Here is a 21,260-nt window from a genome sequence, read left to right on the forward strand (position 1 = left end):
GCAGTTTGCAGACAGCCTTAAGCGTAAGTCTAGCTTAATACTTAGGAGACTAAGGGGAATCCTGGCAAGGAATAGGCTATCAGCTTTTGCTACTCAGTTCGTCTGCGGAGACGTGAATGGGATGGGTGAATTCGATGTGGTCCGTCGAGGCATCTGAAAAGGGCATAGATTAATAGAGAGGGAGGATTCATAGTCATCAACCACTCACCAAGATGTCTCCATTCAAAGTAATACGTAGACGGGTGCAAACTTCGCTTCCGACGCGATACATTCGACTCGCGACGGGTCCGGAGCAGGGCCAGGCTGATGTGAGACTTTTCCAGCGGCAGGTTGTCGTCGCCAAACTCCAGGCACTTGCCGTAAACGCAAAAGCGCTTGCTCACCTGCGAACAGCGCGTGCCCAGGGGAAAGTGTCCGTTCTTGCCGTTCACCAGATAATACCTGTACTTGATGAGCTCGTCCTGGCAGCCGACGCGACAGCTCCGATCGGGTTCGTCCATGCTGGCCGAGATCTGGGCCCCGTGTCCGGACAGGCCGCGCACCTTCATCCGGTAGCTGGCGCAGGTCTGCTCCGCATACTCCGCTGCTGTCTGGAGGCGCTCGCAGGGAGCTCGCGTACAGAGCTGGAAGCTCTCCTCCCGCGTGACCCTCGACCTCACCGACTGGATGCCCTTTGAGTCGGCCATGCAGTTGGAATGGCAACCCGACTTGATCTCCCACTCGGTCTCCGCCGAGGAACTGCGATCGATTGCGATCAGCGAGGCAGAGGCTGGTGGGGGGCCGCCCTCTGTGGCTGCTCGTCTCTGGGTGGATACTTGTGGTACGATTCGTAGGACTTCCTCTTATGCGGCTGCTGCTGGGGTCTGATATGGTTATCCTGCCCATAAAAGCTGCGCACGGCCACTTCTACTCGGAGAAAAAGAAAATCAGCGCGATTTTAGAAAGGAGACAAAGATATCCAAAGACAAAGAGACCTGCCTCTCCGCATAGCGCTTGTGGGTCGTCTGCTGCAGCCTGCTCTCCTCTTCCGCAGAGCCTCTTGCCCTCGACAGGCAGAAGGTCGGGTCCATTCTGAAGAAGTTGTTCGTGGAATTGTCGCAGGAGAAGCGCTCGCAGCGCCCCGAAATGCAGTAGGCAATGTCCCCCGCGTTGTGTTGCTTGGACTGGCAGGTGGTGCCGTCCGGAAAGGTCCAGCGACGCGACTTGGTCGCATTGGTTTTGGTGCGGCAGAACACCTTGCAGGAGTCCTCAAAGGTGGAGCTCACCTGCTGGCCCTCGCCCGTGAGCTCTCCGTCCAGCTTTTTGGCCTGCATGCACACCTGAGAGGCGAAGTTGGCGATTGTCTGGACCGGCACACTGTAGCACTGCTTGGCAATGCAGCTCTCGAATCGCCGGTCCTGGCCCATACACCGCTGGCGGTAGTTGAGGCAGTTCCGGTTGAAGGTCCGCAGTCCGGTGCTGCCTTCGCGCAGCCGGTTCGAGGGTCCGTAGAGGCATCCAGGGTCGCATTTGCTCGCCTCGCCCCACGCACTCCAGTTGGTGACTCCCGGCAGCTCGCTGCCATCCAACGGCTTGGGTTGCTCGCTCAACAGTGGACCGATCCTGTTGGACTCCATGAAGCAGGCCTTCTCGTAGCTCGGTTTGTGCGGCCACTGCCTATAGGTGGCCAAGGCGGTCTCCTGCGACGAGCGAACCACACAAGAGCCACCACGGCACCACTAAAAAAAGCACAGAGATGAATGGTTTCCATTGCAATCTCTTCGATTTCTTACCATTTTCTCGCCGCACTCGGTTCCCTCCAGCGCCGGATTTGAGGTCCAGGGCAGCCCATCCTGCCGACAGTGCAGATCGCGGCAGATTTCCGCTTTACTCTGGGTGCTGGAGCGCATGAAGTTCTTTCCAAATCGCAGCATGCACTGCTGATTGGCATCGAAGCGTTCGCCTGGGGGAATCCCACCCGCAGAATGGTCCAAGTGATCCATAAATTGTCCCCGATCGAAGAGACACTCGGCCTGGGGCTCGCTAAATGAATTTATATTTAAACACTTTCGGAGATTTATGCTCATCAAGGACTTACAATAAGAAATCCTCCAGATAGGTGCGGGAGCACTTGGACCAGGTGACCTTTCCACTGCCCAACTTTGGCGACATGATGTGCATGGTGGGATCGCAGCTATTCTCCTTGGTGTCATGCCGCATTCCCAGACTGCAAAGGAGTTAAATTTCGTTAGAAAGACTCTTAAGAGGGTTTGTTGAGAGGACCACTCACTTGTGTCCGATTTCATGGGCTACCACAAAGACGCTCTCAAAGTGCTTGGCCTCGTTGATGGTGCATGAGGAGACGGCCGTGCACATACCGGCCACGGGTGCTAGACCCACGACCTGGCTATTGGCCTTGCCATCTTTGGTGAGCGTCCGCAGGTCGAGGCCGGTCAGGATGAGGGCATGATCGTAGTGCAGGGGATGCGAGTCCGAGAAGGGATTCAGCTTCTCCTGCCACATGCAAAAGCTGTTCAGGTAGTCGTCCACGTCACTGGAGCGCGACAGGCCGGAGGGACCCCAGGATTTCCAGATCTCCAGACGCTTCAGCACAAAGTTAATGCGCCGACCGAGCGTGGGGTGGTGGTAGAGCAGCTGCACCCCATTGATCATCGTCAGGACGAAGCTGATCATCTTGCTCTCTGTGTTGGTGGGAAGTTCCGCTGCAGGTGGGCGAACAGATCTCTGTCCACAAAGATGGCCGTCTCGATGAACAGCTCCTCGGGCACTGACCAGCGGCGGAGGGCCAATGAAACGACGACGTCGTCGATGGTTCCGATGATTTTTTAGATTCGGTTTCAGATTCCTTTTCTGGTTCTCAAGCTGGCTCTTCTCATGATGATGATGATGATGTCGCGGCTGGAAGCGCAGTCTTAGCGGGGACTGTGACTGGGCTCGGAGTCTCGGCTTCGGTTCGTTGAATTCCTCTGCATCTGGCTCGAACTGCAGCTGGCTGTCTAACGGATCCACTTCCCCCAACCGACTGAAATTGTTCCTATCCAAGCGGGCCAGGTAGAGCACATGGTTACCCGATCCGAAGCGAGCGGGTAGAGGATGGATCACAAAGTCGCTGGCATTCTGCTGGAACACGCCACGCTGCCAGAGGGAGGAAAAAAAGAGAGTTATGTCTGTCTGGGATTTGGATCAGCCTGTCACACTCACCGCTCTACCCGTCTCGCAGAGGTCGAGGGCCGCCGCCGGACTCCGGTAGAAGCAGCTCTCCAGACGCTTCAGCAACTGCGGCGAATGCTCCACGAATTGCGTCCCGTTGGCGGTGCGACGGATGAAGATGAAGGCATCGTCGATCAGCTGCGGCGCCTGCTGCAGCTGCAGTCTGGCCTCCACTCCATCCCCTTCCTCATTGCCATCGGAGCTATCGGCGTCTGTCGAATGCATTTGAATTAATTAAACTTTTCGCATAATGACCGCAACTGGAGCAGCACGAGCTCTGCTCTGCAGCTGTGTCTGTGTCTATGTCCATGTGTGATGTGGGATGCATTTTATTTGGTTTTCGGATTTCACTTTAATCATTTCTCACCTTGTGGCACTGGCATGCTGCGTCTATGGCGTCGTTTCACCGTGTTCTCCTCCAGATCCTCATCCTCCTGCTTCAGGTGCACCAGCTTGAAATCGGGCGCTGCAATAAAGAATGCCCCACACATAAATCAATACAAACAACTGCGCAGATTTCCGCGACCACCCAAGGCCCCATTCCTCATGACCCATTCCCCCCACTCCCAATTGCAGCCTGCCACCTGCTGCCTGCACTGGAGACTGTAGTTCAAGTTTAGCATTCATTGATTGCACTGTTTGTTTGGGCTAGCCGATTTAATGATATGTTGCAGTGCCTCAAAACTGTCAGTGGGTTTATGGGTTACGCTCCCCCAAAGCTGTCAGTGGGTTATGGGTTACGCTCCCTCAGAGCTGTCAGTGGGTTCTGGTTTAGACCTCACCCACTGCCAGCACCCAAGTGGGTCATAGTTAAGAATCTTTACAATCTACTTGGCCTAAGGAATTATGGAAATATCTATTGTTACGGATAGCACTTACCTTCATCAGCGGATTGTGTGCCAAAGATCAGGGCCCGCTCATGATCCATCAAGTGCCCCAGCAGTGTGTTCTCATCCAGCTGCGGAAGCGAAGAGTGGAGGAAAAAGAAAGGAGAACGAATATTATGGCAAACCGAAAGAGCAATGAAAAATGTTTAATATGCAAAGCGGAAAGTGTAACAAAGGCAACAAACCGTAAAAACATACCGAAAACAGAGCAAAGGGTAAGGGACTACTCAAGATTACCCCAAAAAACAAAAATAAAGCTAAAATACTTTCACTCAGACAATGGAAAATTTGTACCAAAAGAAAAGCCCCAATTAGACATTTCCAACAGCTGTTCGTTGTGGTCACCATCAGGTGGCGGTGACCACCGACAGTCCGTAAACTGTTGGTGCAACACAAAAATTTGTGTATCGTACATGGTACACCAAACTGTATCGTCCGAGTATCTATCCAAATGTCGGATATATCTTCTCCACATATTGTATATGTGGTGCGTGCGTCTGTTTGTGCGATTATTTAATTTAATTTGTTGTAAAAGTTTTCATTTGGCTTTACGAGTATTCGGTTTTATTGTGGAAAAGCGCGTTGGTGCCTGGCGGAGCGTGAAGAGCGTTTCGGTATTTTGGATTGAAACTCCGCCTACGGCGCCGAGGAGAAGGTGTTACAGATTGTTGTAGTCGCTGGTGTTTCTGCTGGCAAATGTTTATAATCAGCACTGTAATGCTGTGCGAAAGAGGCGTGGCTGATAGTTAAAGCTTATAATATTTGAGGAAAAGTTTCGAGCCAACAGATTACTGGGGATCTCCCAGATATATAGAGCATTATTTTGGATCTGTTTTTGGTTACATTTAAAAAGGCGATCGATATATTGACACAAAGTTTCTGAAGACCCTTTAAAACAGTTGAACCTTCTTAAATTTCCCCTAGTCTTGATCGTTTTCCCCATGTAGACCTGTACCCTTTTTTGTTCCTGCCTCGAGCCCATCTCCTACCTCACTCCCTGCCCAATTTTGTTGCCTGAACTTTATCAAAGACAAACAATGTTTAATGAAATAGACACTAATTGGCTGCAAGGGCAACGGCACAATAGGTCTAAATCAACATGAAAGAGCCGATTGCCGGAAAAGCCCAAAAGCCAAACAAACAGCAACAATACCAAATGACAGCCGCAGCAGACAGGGAAACTGTGGAAAATGCATCGCTCATGGAGCGATCGATGCATGGAGTAATCGCTCTCAAACAAACTGATTATGTGATGAAATTTTGCGTGACCCATAGCCAGAATGGGCAAAAATAAAAGTCAAATGGAAAAGCGGAAAGCCAGACAAAATAGTGGAAAAATAGCGAAAACTAGAAAACAAACAAATGAAAATTATATCATAGAAAATTGTCTTCAAAGCAATTTGGCGACAGAGGAGTATGGACAACCAACAGAGGAAGATCTGTAGAGAGTACAATCACATAACCATGAGCGTAACCAAGCGAAAGGTTTTCAAGAGCGACCATATTCTATGTGTGTATGTATCTATAGTAGTTACTTATAAGGAAGGGTCAACAACTTCAATGGACTGACGATCTTCTGTCTAGTTTCTAATTCTTTATTTCATTTTGGCAATATCTGAGAATTCCTCGTGCCCCAGACAGCTGCAACTGCTGTCCAGCCAGCTGCTGCTTCGATTATCCATGCGATTCCGGGTAATCATGTGATGTGATGCATTCCTTTTGGCTGTCGCAGACCTCTCCAGCAGCTGTGGAGATTCTCCAACGCCTCAACTCAAATTATAGAGAAGACGTGGGGGTTTCTTTTTTTTGAGACATATGTAATTGGACAAGTTGTCGCCAATTTTAAGTATGTTCTTTAGGTTGCCGGTGGCTCCAATTACCAAAACATTTGCCAACACCCAATTGGGGAGAGGTCATTAAACGCCTCCGGTCTTGTTACTGTGCTATAAAGCTACCCCTCGTTTCCACCACCCCTTGATGTTTTTTCAACATTTAATGCTTAGCTTTGCCAAACTATTGTTGAGTCAGAGAATAATTGACACTCTTTCGGAGGGAGGGTATATTTCTTTTGGCCAATATATCTTTTGGAATTGCTGTTCTATTAGCTGTAAGGATTTTTTTTTGTTACATTCAGTTGTAAAAATCGTATATAAATATGATTTACCTATCATAGGAATTATCTGTCTATCTTTGTATTAAAATAATTCAAACTAACTTATTGTTAGATTTCAATGAAATCTAATAAAATGCGACATATGTGTAAGTTAACACAATCGATCGAAAAAATATATAAAAACAAGATCAGCCGTTATACAGGGGATGTTGCCCAGCGACACCGGAGTTTTGGGTACGCAACAATGTTGCAGAACGAGCAGTGAGCGTCGGGAGTGCTGGGAACTTACTTGTAAGAGTAGAGTAGTTCGGGGGAAAAATTAACCGCGTCGGCCGTCGCCACGCCTATCTCAAACCGAATAAAATAAAATAAAAATTGAAAGAAATAAAATTAAAATTGGCGCCCAACTAATTCGAACCCACGGCAAAATCTGAACCAGCGGCAAAAATAAAAAACCAATACACGCAATTGAACATAAAAAAAAAAAACAGATCCAGCAGCATCTGGAAGACAAAGAAGACACCATACTACCATACACCATAAATTGTACACTATACACCATAAACCGTACACCATACACCACCATACACCACCATACACCTACCAACAAGAAGACATCAAGAAGCAGCTATACTAACATAGTTTATGACAAAGAACATGTGAGTAGAGTGTTCATAAAAAAAAAAAAACTCAAAACCCCACATAAAACACAATTTAGTCTTGCAAGTTGATTGATAGTGAAATAAATAAAAACAGGTGCATTTTTTGTTTAGGTTATGAGTGATAAGGAAGTACAAGATTTGGTAAAAGAATTTCAGAAACTAAAAGGAACAAATTATCAGGAAGACGTAATAGAGAACATAAATTTAGAAATGAATATATCAAACGAGCAGCTCAGACTCATGATAGAGGCCGCGGTTTCAAGCGCACTAGCCGTACAGGAACAGAGCTTCACTTCAAAACTACAGGGTATTCAGGAGAGCTTAAATAGTGTACAAATTAACGCTCCTCAAGTGGTGGCGTACAAGGATGCAGAGATAAGAACAGACGTTGTCTGTAATGAGACTCTTGATATTATGAAATCTCTGCCCGACTTTGAGGGAAAGAATGAAACCTATGTCTCATGGAGGAAGGCTGCGCATACCGCATACAAAGCTTATGAGAAATTTGACGGTAGCTGAAAACATCAAGCTTTAGGAATACTGAGAAACAAAGTTAAGAACTCAGCTGATATGGTACTCTCTTCTTTCGACACTCCCCTTAATTTCAAAGCCATTATAGATCGACTAAACTTTACGTACGCAGACAAACGACCAATATACTTAATTGAACAAGAGATGTCAACGCTCCGGCAGGGAAATTTGACATTATTACAGTACTATGACGAAGTAGAAAAGAAACTGACCCTCCTTATAAACAAAACAATTATGACTAACGAAACCACTGTAGCTTCTTCATTGAATGAGAAATACAGAGCGGACGCTCTACGAGTGTTCATCTCAGGAACCAAGAAGACTTTAAGTGATGTTCTATTCTCGGCAAGACCAAAAGATCTACCCTCTGCTTTGGCATTGGCTCAAGAAGTTGAGGCTAATCATGATCGATATATGTTCGCTTCAAACTACGCCCGTAGCATAGAAGAAAAAGCTCAGAGAACTGAACAAAGACAGCATGGCAGAGAGAATTTAATGACGGACACAAGGCAAAGACAACTAGGGAAACTCCCACAGTATAGGAAACAAGAATTTTTACCAAAATCAGAACAGGTCCAACCAATGGACGTGGACACATCCTCACGTTTTAGGCAGACTTCTCAGTATCAACAAAATAGCGCGCCTCAGAGACAAAACCAGTGGCAAAGTCAGCAACAAAACAACCAATCGGACTACAACAACCAGGGACAAACAAACAAGCGACCGAACAATAGTAGCTCACGTTTTACGGGACCGAAACAACAAAGAATTAACCACGTAGAAGCAGAAGATACCCTACTCGATCAGGACGAACAGGATTACCAAACTATAGCAAACGCCGAAGTTGATGGCATAGAAAACGACCTTTCAGATTATGACCAGATTAATTTTTTAGACATAACTCCTTGCTTCCGTTCATAGAAAGGACAGTAGCAGGGAGAACAATAAAATTACTCATAGATACAGGAGCTTCCAAAAACTACATAAAACCATTAAAAGAACTAAAACATATTACCCTAGTAAATAAACCCTTCCGAGTGAAGTCAATCCATGGCTATAGTGGCATAGACAAAAAATGTATAATGCACCTTTTCAATACCAACTCAACATTTTTTTTACTACCAAACCTCACGACATTTGTCGGTATAATTGGACTTGACCTATTAAAACAGAGTGACGTTCTACTGGACTTAAAGAATAAGAAATTAATAACAAACTTCCGTTCCGAAACAATCCAATTTTTAAAATGTGCAAACATAAATTTCACAAATGTCGAGGAAATACAGGTCCCTGAGACTATATCCCAAAAGTTTCAGCTGATGTTAGGAAACCGAACAGGGGTTTTCGCAGACCCAAATGAAGCACTCCCATATAATACAAATATCATTGGCACTATCCGAACAGAAAATGAAGATCCCATATATTCAAAATTGTACCCATATCCAATGGGCGTTTCAGAATTCGTAAATGCAGAAACTCAAGACTTGTTGAAAGGTGGTATAATACGACCGTCTCGGTCACCATACAACAACCCCGTTTGGGTTGTAGACAAAAAAGCTACCGATGAACAGGGAAATAAAAAAAAACGTTTGGTCATAGATTTCAGGAAACTAAATTTAAAAACAACAGATGACAAATATCCCATTCCCAATATAGTTTCTATATTATCCAACTTGGGTACAGCTAAATACTTTACAACCCTAGATCTTAAATCTGGATTCCATCAGATTTTACTTGCAGAAAAAGATAGAGAAAAAACAGCTTTCTCCGTAGCAAATGGGAAGTATGAGTTCTGTTGACTCCCCTTTGGCTTGAAAAATGCACCTAGTATTTTTCAGAGGGCCATTGACGACGTGCTCAGAGAGCAAATTGGGAAAACTTGCTATGTTTATGTCGATGATGTAATCATTTTTTCCGAAAACATGGAAAGCCATGTCAAGCATATCGCATGGGTCTTAGACAAACTGTACGATGCCAATATGAGAGTTTCGCGCGAAAAATCGCACTTTTTCAAGGAGAATGTCGAATACTTAGGATTTGTCGTCTCAAGTAATGGTATAAAAACATGCCCCAATAAAGTGGAAGCGATTCGTAACTACGAACAACCAACCACTTTGTTCAACGTCAGATCATTCCTTGGACTTGCAAGTTACTATAGATGTTTTATTAAAGACTTTGCATCCATAGCTAAGCCCATAAGTGACATCCTTAAGGGCGAAAATGGCAAGGTAAGCGCCGGACAGTCAAAGAAAATACCAGTAAAATTAGACGAAAGTCAGTGCGCGGCATTCAATAAACTAAAAGAGATTCTGGCATCCGAAAGCGTAATGTTACTCTACCCTGACTATAAGAAAGCATTTGACCTAACAACAGATGCTTCGTCCTTCGGTCTGGGAGCCGTCTTATCACAAGACGGGAAGCCAATTACCATGATATCAAGGACACTAAGTGATAGGGAACTTAACTTTGCAACAAACGAAAGAGAGCTGCTCGCTATAGTTTGGGCTTTGAAAAACCTCAGAAACTATCTATACGGAGTAAAAAATTTAAATATTTTTACAGACCATCAGCCTCTAACGTTTGCAGTTTCTGATCGCAGCCCAAACGCAAAAATAAGACGTTGGAAAGCTCTCATAGACGAGTACAATGCAAATTTCTTCTACAAGCCAGGAAAAGAAAACTTCGTCGCTGACGCACTATCACGACACAACATCCATACCTTAGAAGATGATGCACAGTCAGACAGGGCCACAATACACAGCGAAATATCACTTACATACACTATAGAATCAACAGACAAACCAATCAACTGTTTTCGAAACCAAATTATAATAGAGGAACATGAAGTAGCTTCAAATCGCACAACCATTTTGTTCGGTGAAAAGATCCGACATACAATATATTTCTCAAGTAGGGACTCGTTAATTAAAAAAATAAGTGACGCTGTCAAAAAAGATGTCGTAAATGCAATCCACTGCGAATTACCCATATTAGCATTCATTCAACATAAATTAATAGAAACATTTCCAACAACAATATTCCGATACACAAAACATATAGTAAATGACATTTTGGACAAGAACGAACAAAAAGAAATAGTTATTACAGAACACAATAGAGCCCATAGGGCGGCACAGGAGAATGTAAAACAAATTTTACAAGACTATTTTTTCCCGAAAATGACCAAATTAGCAGTCGAGGTTGTTGCAAATTGCAAAATTTGTCAAACGGCCAAGTACAACCGACACCCACAAAAACAAATACTTGGGGAAACACCCATACCCTCGTATGTGGGCGAAATGCTACATATCGACGTATATTCAACCGATAAAAAATATTTCCTCACATGCATAGACAAGCTTTCAAAATTTGCAGTTGTCCAACCCATCGCTTCAAGAACAATAGTTGACATACAATCAGCAATTTTACAACTTATCAATTTTTACCGGAACACCAAGACGATCTATTGCGATAACGAACCTTCCATAAAGTCCGAGACAATAAAATCATTATTAAGTAACCAATATAACATTCAAATTATAAATGCTCCACCACTTCATAGTACTTCCAATGGACAAGTCGAAAGATTCCATAGCACCCTTAATGACATTGCGAGATGTTTAACAGCCCAAAGGAAGCTTACAAATACTGTGGAAACGATACTTCAAGCAACTATTGAATACAATAACACAGTTCACTCCGTAACGAAGAAACGTCCGGTCGATGTAATTCACTCGTCCTCCCCTGAACTTGAGGTGGAAATCAGGAATAGAGTTCATAAAGCACAACAACTCCAAATGAAAAAACTGAATGAAGTAAGACATGATAGACAGTTTCAAGGAGGTGACACAGTGCTTGTAAAAGCAAACAAACGATTAGGAAACAAACTGACACCTTTGTACACCGAAAATAAAATCGAGGCAGACTTGGGGACAACGGTCCTAATAAAAGGAAGGGTGGTCCACAAGGACAATTTAAGATAGACATCAGTTCATAATGAGTTCATATTCCTTTTCACTATTCAATATACAACAATAATAGAGGATACAGAAGAGTTAAGAAACCAATTCCTACAATCGCAAATGAGACATTACTTTCAAGAAACAGAATAATTATTTCAGAATTAAAAGCATTAATGTTATCAGTTACACTTGCAAAGATAGGAATTGTTAACCCTTCCGTATTAGACTCTCACGATTTGAGAAGAATAATTAATGAACACTCTACGAATTTAACTATTACTGATTTAATAGAGAAAGTTAAAATCAAAGTTTTATTTAATAATGAACAATAGTTCACATACAATCAGCAATTTTACAACTTATCAATTTTTACCGGAACACCAAGACGATCTATTGCGATAACGAACCTTCAATAAAGTCCAAGACAATAAAATCATTATTAAGTAACCAATATAACATTCAAATTATAAATGCTCCACCACTTCATAGTACTTCCAATGGACAAGTCGAAATATTCCATAGCACCCTTAATGACATTGCGAGATGTTTAACAGCCCAAAGGAAGCTTACAAATACTGTGGAAACGATACTTCAAGCAACTATTGAATACAATAACACAGTTCACTCCGTAACGAAGAAACGTCCGGTCGATGTAATTCACTCGTCCTCCCCTGAACTTGAGGTGGAAATCAGGAATAGAGTTCATAAAGCACAACAACTCCAAATGAAAAAACTGAATGAAGTAGGACATGATAGACAGTTTCAAGTAGGTGACACAGTCCTTGTAAAAGCAAACAAACGATTAGGAAACAAACTGACACCTTTGTACACCGAAAATAAAATCGAGGCAGACTTGGGGACAACGGTCCTAATAAAAGGAAGGGTGGTCCACAAGGACAATTTAAGATAGACATCAGTTCATAATGAGTTCATATTCCTCTTCACTATTCAATATACAACAATAATAGAGGATACAGAAGAGTTAAGAAACCAATTCCTACAATCGCAAATGAGACATTACTTTCAAGAAACAGAATAATTATTTCAGAATTAAAAGCATTAATGTTATCAGTTACACTTGCAAAGATAGGAATTGTTAACCCTTCCGTATTAGACTCTCACGATTTGAGAAGAATAATTAATGAACACTCTACGAATTTAACTATTACTGATTTAATAGAGGAAGCTAAAATCAATGTTTTATTTAATAATGAATTCTTTCCTAAGCCTACCCTAGTTTGCAAAAAAAACAAAAAAAAAAAAAAATATATATATATATTCTGTAAGATTAATCTGTAATCATCCTGTTGAGCACAACGGCATCACAATTAACTTCGCCGAAGACGAAAAATTGCCGACGGTGGTAACCATGTTACAGCTATCGGAAACCGCGCTACCACTCTTACAACAACATTCTGTAAAAAACTTCCCTACACAACTTGTGCGCAGCAACTACACTCCGGTGTCATCGCGCACTGTCCAACTCGGCCCAGCCATCTCGAACCTGTAACACGCATCGATGATGGCATAATCATCATAAACGACATAGTGGAGAAAATCGATAAGCAGAACTACGCGAGGAAGTCTCCAGGATCAACAGTATCCACATTCCTCGACATAACAAACCATGAAGACGTACCGAGCTTTCCGTACTTATAAAGGTTAAGAATGGAAACTTACGACACATCGACCAACTGGAATCAGGACTCGTAAGAAGACCGATAATATCTGGATTGGCTCCGAGAAACAGACGCCAACGTGGCCTCCAAGTGCTAATTGACGGCTTAAAGGAATCCGAGGACGTCTTCCACTTAAGTGAAGGAGGAGTTAACACAATCGATCGAAAAAATATATAAAAACAAGATCAGCCGTTATACAGGGGATGTTGCCCAGCGACACCGGAGTTTTGGGTACGCAACAATGTTGCAGAACGAGCAGTGAGCGTCGGGAGTGCTGGGAACTTACTTGTAAGAGTAGAGTAGTTCGGGGGAGAAATTAACCGCGTCGGCCGTTGCCACGCCTATCTCAAACCGAATAAAATAAAATAAAAATTGAAAGAAATAAAATTAAAATTTGTATGTTATATATCATGCATATGTAGTTACTAGTGTTGGGTAAACATCGTTCAATTTACTGAATAAGTTCGTTCGTTCATTTTTATGCAGTGAACTAAGTCGTTCTTTTAGTTCGTTCCTTTTTGTTCATCTTATTCGTTCTTTTTCGTTCATCGTTCTTTTTTGTTCATCGTTCTTTTCCGTTCGTTCTTTTTTGTTCATCGTTCTTTTTTGTTCATCGTTCTTTTTTTTCATTGACCCTTTAGTTCGTTCTTTTTTGTTCTTTGGCCTGTTTTGTTTATCGGTCTTTTTGTTCTTAGTTCAATTTTAAAGTCTCATATCTAGTTTTAAGCTTATATGTAAATAATGCACTACAATTCATTGACGTTTTAACTTCTTAAATTTATTTTAATTCGTACTTAGTACTTGATATCGTTAGGACACAACCAACAGTTTCAATTAAGTATCTCGTTTTCCATTTTTTATGTTTTAGAAGTCGGGGCTGAAAAACAATAATCAATTTTACTTATGTTGTCCATTATAATTTTAAAACCTATAAAATACACACCATTTTTAAGTATTTCACATATTATTATGTAAAAACATAAGGCTTTCAACCTTATTGGGCGTCAAAAGCGTTCGTCTTTTGCGGACTATTTCTCCTGCTGCAGAAAATAGGCGCTCACATGGCACCGACGTGGCCACCAAACAAAGACGTTTCAACGCATATTCGTATAGTCGTGGATATACATTTTTTCGCTGCGTCCACCAGATCAAAGGGTCCTGCTTTCTCTTCTGCTAGGTATTTATCTACCTCTCTAATGGCAGCAGCCGTGTTACAGCTTGGCTTTGTTATTTGGTTATACTACTTGTCATACTCGTCCCAAATGCCACTTTTGGTTGGCGACGTTTTGACGGTTTCGATTTGTGAAGACAGATCATCAGCAACATTATCAACCAATCCCGTTTGAGCGATCTTACATTGTAGAGCTGCAACTGTTTTTTCAAAGCATTCATCGGACCTAAAACCCCGTTTTTTAAATCTTGGGTCTAGTATGGTGCTCTCTGCATACAAAATATTATTTTCCAAATCCCCAAAACGTACGGTCAACTGATCTTTGACTTTTTCTACGACTGCTCGTAGAAAATCATCTTTTGGAATAGCTTTGGCTATGGATTGATGCAGCAATGTGGCCATTATAATAACATTTGATAAGGTGACATTTTTCTCTGCTGAAATTTCAGTTGTTATTTCAGAAAATGGCTTCAGCACTGGCAATACACCATCAATAATTTCCCATTCTGCCTGGGTCAGTACTAGTTCAGGGCGTAGAAGGGAAATGACCACCATAACTCCATCTTTTAAAATAGACAAGCGCTGAAACATTTTGTATGTTGAGTTCCAACGTGTAGGCACATCTTGTGTCAGCTAAAGGGGGGGGGGGGGGGGGGGGCAGATTTAATTGGCTATTAATTTCTTTGAGCTTCTTGAATCCGGATGAGCTGCGATTGAAAAATTCTACAATTGCCTTTGCTTTGACCCTTACACTGTCAATTGGTCCCAGTGCTTTTTGTACAATGATGTTCAAAGTGTGGGCAAAGCATGGAATATGGCGCCAATTTCCCAATTTTATCGCTGATACGATATTGGCAGCATTGTCTGATGCAATTGCAGTAATTTTATCTAAAATTTTCCAATCAGCTGCAACACTCTGAAGAAAAGAGCAAAGATTGAGGCTTGTGTGCCTCTCACCGAACGCTTCACAAGCTAGCATATGCGAAGATAGTTCCATATTCGTCTTGTCTATGAAGTGTGCGGTTACAGCTATGTAACTCTCACTGGTGAGCGATGTCCATCCATCAGTTGTTAGACAAACTCCAGATGCAGATGCTATCTTCTCTTTCACATTGGCAATTAACTCACTGTGTATATTTGGAAGTTTCACATTAGACAGCGTTTTACGTGTGGGCAACTTATATCCAGGGCAATTTGAAACGTCCTCTATCAGCTTCTTAAAATCCGGCTCCTCCACGATCCGGAGAGCATGATGGCCTTTGGAAATCATTCGCACTAACTGTGTGTCTAATTGCTCACTTTTACGCGCTGTCGGTGGCTTCTGAACAAATGCAGTTATTTCTTGCTGCGATGTTGTGGCGGCAAAATAACTGGCTTCAGTACTTCCTTGTCGTTCAATTTCATCGAGAGAAGCTGGGTGTTTCAACTTCAAATGCCGTGTTAAATTGCTCTGTGAACCTCCGGCTATACTCAAATCCGACTTGCAGTACTTGCACTTTGCCTTTTTGTCATCTATGGCATCGAAGTGATTCCATAAAGCACTAAATTTACGTTTAAGCGACATTTCAAAACAGTTTAAATTTCTTTTCAACTTTCTTGCCAGAGTCCGCCACAACAAAATGTGAAAAGAGCTGCCATACCAACTCAAAAATAGCGAACAAAACGAAATCAGCAAAACAAAAAGAGCTGCCATACCAGCTCAAACATAGCGAACATGAGGAACAAAAACGAACGAAAACGAACGATGAACAAAAAAGAACGACAGATGAACAAAAAAGAACGATGAACAAGAAGAACGAACGGAAAAGAACGATGAACGAATATGAACGAATAAGATGAACTTATTCAGTTCGTTCACTTCCATGAATAGTTCATTTTTGTTCGTTCGTTCATGAACAACCCAACACTAGTAGTTACCACCGTGGTAATCGATTTGACAGAGTATCTGAAGCTTGGACAACCCTCTATTTTTTATTTTGTTCATGTGTAATTTTGTTGCCTTCAATGTTCTGTCAATGTGGCAGTTTTTTGTTCTTTTCTACATATATGATGATCACCTGTTCGGGTTATATGAGTTAATCGTATGATGTATGGCATATCGTACGACAGTAAGACAATGAAAATATTGATATCAATCACGACGACTCACCTCAATGCCATTCCACTGCAAGCTCCTCTTGCGGCGTAGCTCAATGTGGACGGAGGAGGGGGAGTGGGACTGGGTGGATGGTTGGGAGTCATCATCATAGTTGTGGGGGCTACACAGACCAAGGTGGTCAGACCTATTAAGATCCAACTATGACAGACCCATCGGCGATTAGATACCATTGCTGAGACTGTCTTAACGATGTAATTTTCGTTGTAATACTCTTTTGTACTTTGGGTAGCTCGCCACACAATAGCAAGTGGCGAATGTTGCACAAATTGCAAATACAAATAGTATTCCTTGGCTTTGCAGCCTAATTTCATAATTTGTTGCTGGTGATTCGCTTGGAGTTACATTTTCTTTTTGGTCTGCGAATAATTTCAACGGGGGAAAATTACAAATGGTTTCTTGAACGAGTGAAAAGTGAAGGCGCTTAGCGCTTCTCCTCTATGTCTGCTCCAGAGCCAGAGCCAGAGCACAATTAAGCGCACACACACAGATCATAGTCTCTGAAGCATAACGCTCTTTCGTCCAAATGGTGTTTAATTTTATTGGCTATTTTTCATATGCTTGTATATTTCCCATATGCAAATCACACTCACAACTGAAACGTTTATAAACAATTTGGCGGTGGTCAATGCGCACTCAATGGATCCGCCATCAGAGATCCACAATATGAAGGATTTATCGTAGTGTTCTCAGCGATCGGGAATGAAAGAAATACTCTATGGGAGAGTTGTACGAGAGCGAGCCCCAACCGACCTTCCGCGACGGCTCCACTTTTGCGAATGAAATGTTCACAGAGCGCGGAAAACATGATGAGACAGGCACGATCATAAATCTTTTTGGTGTTGGTTTTTTCCCTGTTCTCGCTACAAACACACACACACAAACACATGCAGAAGTATGCTAATGAGCCAATGCGCCGGCAGAAGAGTAGAAGACCGTTAAGAAAAAGCAAAGGGCTAAAAAAACAAAAGAACTGGCAAAAAAAAACAGGCGGCAATTGTTTTTGTGGTCAAGTGCTTGAAAATGATGGAGCAGACGAAAACTTGACACTGATCATCACAGCAACAGGTCGGATAGCAAGAAGGCAAGAATTATGCTGCATTTCCGCCACGCAGATTTGATGTTGTACAGGAAATCTTAAATCAGCGAATGCAAATACAAAGGTACATAACAGAGCAACAAACAATCGGACAAGACGCCAATTGAAGTGATCAGATTTTAATTGATGCAATCAATGGCTGATGCAACAGCCTGTGGCAACGATAAATCACACACTGTCAGAACCACTAACAAGCCTTCAATCAAATCGATGGCTAATTTAACAAGCATACGAAGAAAATACAAATTCTTATCATTCAAGAGCGTTAAAATTTAAATTTGATATCGATAGTCAGTTTGTTTCTTCTATCTATAGACGAATTGTAGCAGTAGGGGTATTCTTAAAAAAAACATTTTGTTGTTTTCAGTATAGATTTATTGTTCAATTACTTGGCATTTATATTTTTTATGATGCTCTTTCGTATAGAAGTTTGTAAAAAATAATCAAATCAATTATATCAATAATATATCAATGCATGAATGGGGTAAAAGTATGTTTCACATCAGCTTGAAAAATAATTTTATTATTAATTAAATGAAAGAGGGTATATAACGGTATATTTTGTCAATTTCATCAATCTATTAAATTTCATTTTTAACTTTATATAGAAATCCAATAGAAGCAAGTATTTAGAAGAAGCCAGCTAAGTAGAAAATTGATTCATTAATCAAATTATGTGGGCGTGGCTAAATGTTCTATCTAGCTAGTAATATTCGTCGGAATATCAAAAACGAGGAATATGTAAAATAGAACTTGAATTCGTCAGTATATTTTTTCAAATGAGACCGTATATTTTGGTATTTATTTGAATCGGGTAGAATCGGTAATAACCGGTTCACAGCAATGAGTCCCATTCCATACACAAACATGTTGCTAATTCCATGCACACATACCCTGGGGGAAGTGGATGTTATAGAACTCAGAAAATATATGTCATCCTATGCTCTAATTAATGCAGAAACTAGTCAGTATCTATTTTAAACGATATTTTGCAATTAGTGGTCTTCTTACAGAGACCAAGAATTGGTAAAGGGATCACGATTTATATGAGTCTGGAAATACCAGCAACATTGACGTCACAACCTGCGACCTTTGAACATTTTTGTTAAAATCGTGTTTTTGTCAAAACAAAAACATGCAAGTACTTAAAAGTAGTTAATCCTGATTAAAATTGTTTCAGCAATCATATAAAATTATCTGGGCAAAACTGAGAGATCTATATAGCTGGGAATATTCGACGGAAGAAAGAATAACCAAGAATTAGTCGTCATAGCCGGTTGACAACAATGATTACCGGCAAAATTAATTTTAAACCCTAGACAACAATGATTACCGGCCCCCCCAAAGGACAAAAATCTGTTGCATCCACAATATTGCACATTCGAGAAAACTAAAAACGCAGAAACATAGATAATGACCATATCTATCAGATTGCTGAATCTGGAAGAGATCGGATCATTTTTGTAGCCAAAAGCAGGAAATCAATTTGCATTGGCCACGCAGCGGCGACGTCACGCTCAGACTGATTTTCTGTCTCTCTCGCACGTACTCTTTGTCGTGTCGTTTAATATTAGCGGCGTCTGCCAGAGGAGAGCCATACTGACTAAGTATCGGGTATAAATGTAGAGTTGCGGTCTCCGCAGCACACCCCCTTCCGCCCCCGCAAAGGACGAAAATCTGGGGCATCCACAAATCTCAGAGACTATTAAGGCTAGAGTAACCAAATTTGGTATCCGCACTTCTGTTAGATCTCACTATAAAACGTATATCTCAGAATTTCGCCCCACCCCTGTCCGCCCCCACAAAGAACGAAAATCTGTTGCATCCACAATATTGCACGTTCGAGAAAACTAAAAACGCAGAATCATATATAACGACCATATCTATCAGATTGCTGAATCTGGACCCGATCCGATAATTTTTATAGCCAAAAGGAACAAATCAATTTGCACTGGCTACGCAGCGCCCGACGTCACGCTCAGACTGATTTTCTGTCCCCTCGCACGCACTCTTTGTCGTGTCGTTTAATATTAGCGGCGTCTGCCGGAGGAGAGCCATACTGACTAAGTATCGGGTATAACTGTAGAGTTGCGGTGTCCGCAGCAACTCACAACGTTCCCCCTCGTATATTCTTTATTTATTATTCATTTTTCTTGAATGTACAATGAATACAGCATTGAGAGTCCTGCGGGGCCTCATCAGCGGCTGCCGGTGGAGCAGCAACGGCCGGTGGGGCAGCACGGACCGGTGGGGCAGCACGGGCCGGTGGAGCAGCACGGACCGGTGAGGCAGCACGGACCGGTGAGGCAGCACGGGCGGCTTACGGCGGTTTAGCCCTCCTTGGGAGCCGTGGGCACGCCCTCCACCTCCACGGGCACCTTGGGCATAGTGGGCACCGCGTCCTCGGGCACCATTTACGAAATATATTGCCTGAGGCATCTGAAAGTATAAAAAAATATTTAAATAAAAACATTAATAAAATATACTTACTTACTTACTTACTCTTTAATTTTTTAAATTTTTTGTCTGTTGGGTTTTGAATACAAGACATCGGAATCCGATAGAGCCGAATGCAATTATGCAATTTTCCTTTGGGTAAAATGTGTGCGTGAATTTTTAGGGTGAAATTTATGCGTGGAATATGTGCGTGCCAGTGAAATTTGTGTGTGCAATGTGCAATTTCCTTTTGATTTATTGCATTTCCAATATTATTTGTATAACTTGGCAACGGACATGCATTTTTATACCCGATACTCAAAATGAGTATTGGGGTATATTAGATTTGTGGTAAAAGTGGATGTGTGTAACGTCCAGAAGGAATCGTTTCCGACCCCATACAGTATATATATTCCTGATCAGCATCAATAGCCGAGTCGATTGAGCCCTGTCTGTCTGTCCGTCTGTCCGTCCGTCCCCTTCAGCGCCTAGTGCTCAAAGACTATAAGAGCTAGAGCAACGATGTTTTGGATCCAGACTTCTGTGATATGTCACTGCTACAAAAATATTTCAAAACTTCGCCCCGCGCACTTCCGCCCCCACAAAGGACGAAAATCTGTGGCATCCAGATTTTTAAAGATACGATAAAACCAAAAACGCAGAATCGTAGAGGATGACTATATGTTCTAGAATGTAAAATCTCAACCAGATCGTATAATTATTATAGTCAGAATCAAGAAAACAATTTCATTCTTTCTCGCTCTGTCTCTCTCTAACACACAGGTTTCATGGTCGGTTTTGCCAATTGCAAAATATGAGTTGAAGGATCTCAGAACATATAAGAGCCAGAGCAACTAAATTTGGTATCCACACTCCTGTGATATCGGACCTTGACCGTTTCGTGTCCAAATTTCGCCACACCCCCTTCCGCTCCCGCAAAGGACGAAAATCTGGGGCATCCACAAATCTCAGAGACTATTAAGGCTAGAGTAACCCAATTTGGTATCCGCACTTCTGTTAAATCTCACTATAAAACGTATATCTCAGAATTTCGACCCACCCCCTTCCGCCCCCCCAAAGGACAAAAATCTGTTGCATCCACAATATTGCACATTCGAGAAAACTAAAAACACAGAAACATAGATAATGACCATATCTATCAGATTGCTGAATCTGGAAGAGATCGGATCATTTTTGTAGCCAAAAGCAGGAAATCAATTTGCAGTGGCCACGCAGCGGCGACGTCACGCTCAGACTGATTTTCTGTCTCTCTCGCACGTGTCGTGTCGTTTAATATTAGCGGCGTCTGCCAGAGGAGAGCCATACTGACTAAGTATCGGGTATAAATGTAGAGT

General features: G+C 42.3%; 1 pseudogene; it reads right to left on the reverse strand.

Annotated features, from left to right (window-relative positions):
• Position 1: 1 nt before the first annotated feature.
• Positions 2-19,883, reverse strand: LOC117191524 (annotated as a pseudogene).
• Positions 19,884-21,260: the final 1,377 nt, after the last annotated feature.

Source organism: Drosophila miranda, assembly GCF_003369915.1.
Source record: "Drosophila miranda strain MSH22 chromosome Y unlocalized genomic scaffold, D.miranda_PacBio2.1 Contig_Y1_pilon, whole genome shotgun sequence".
Lineage (NCBI taxonomy): Eukaryota > Metazoa > Arthropoda > Insecta > Diptera > Drosophilidae > Drosophila > Drosophila miranda.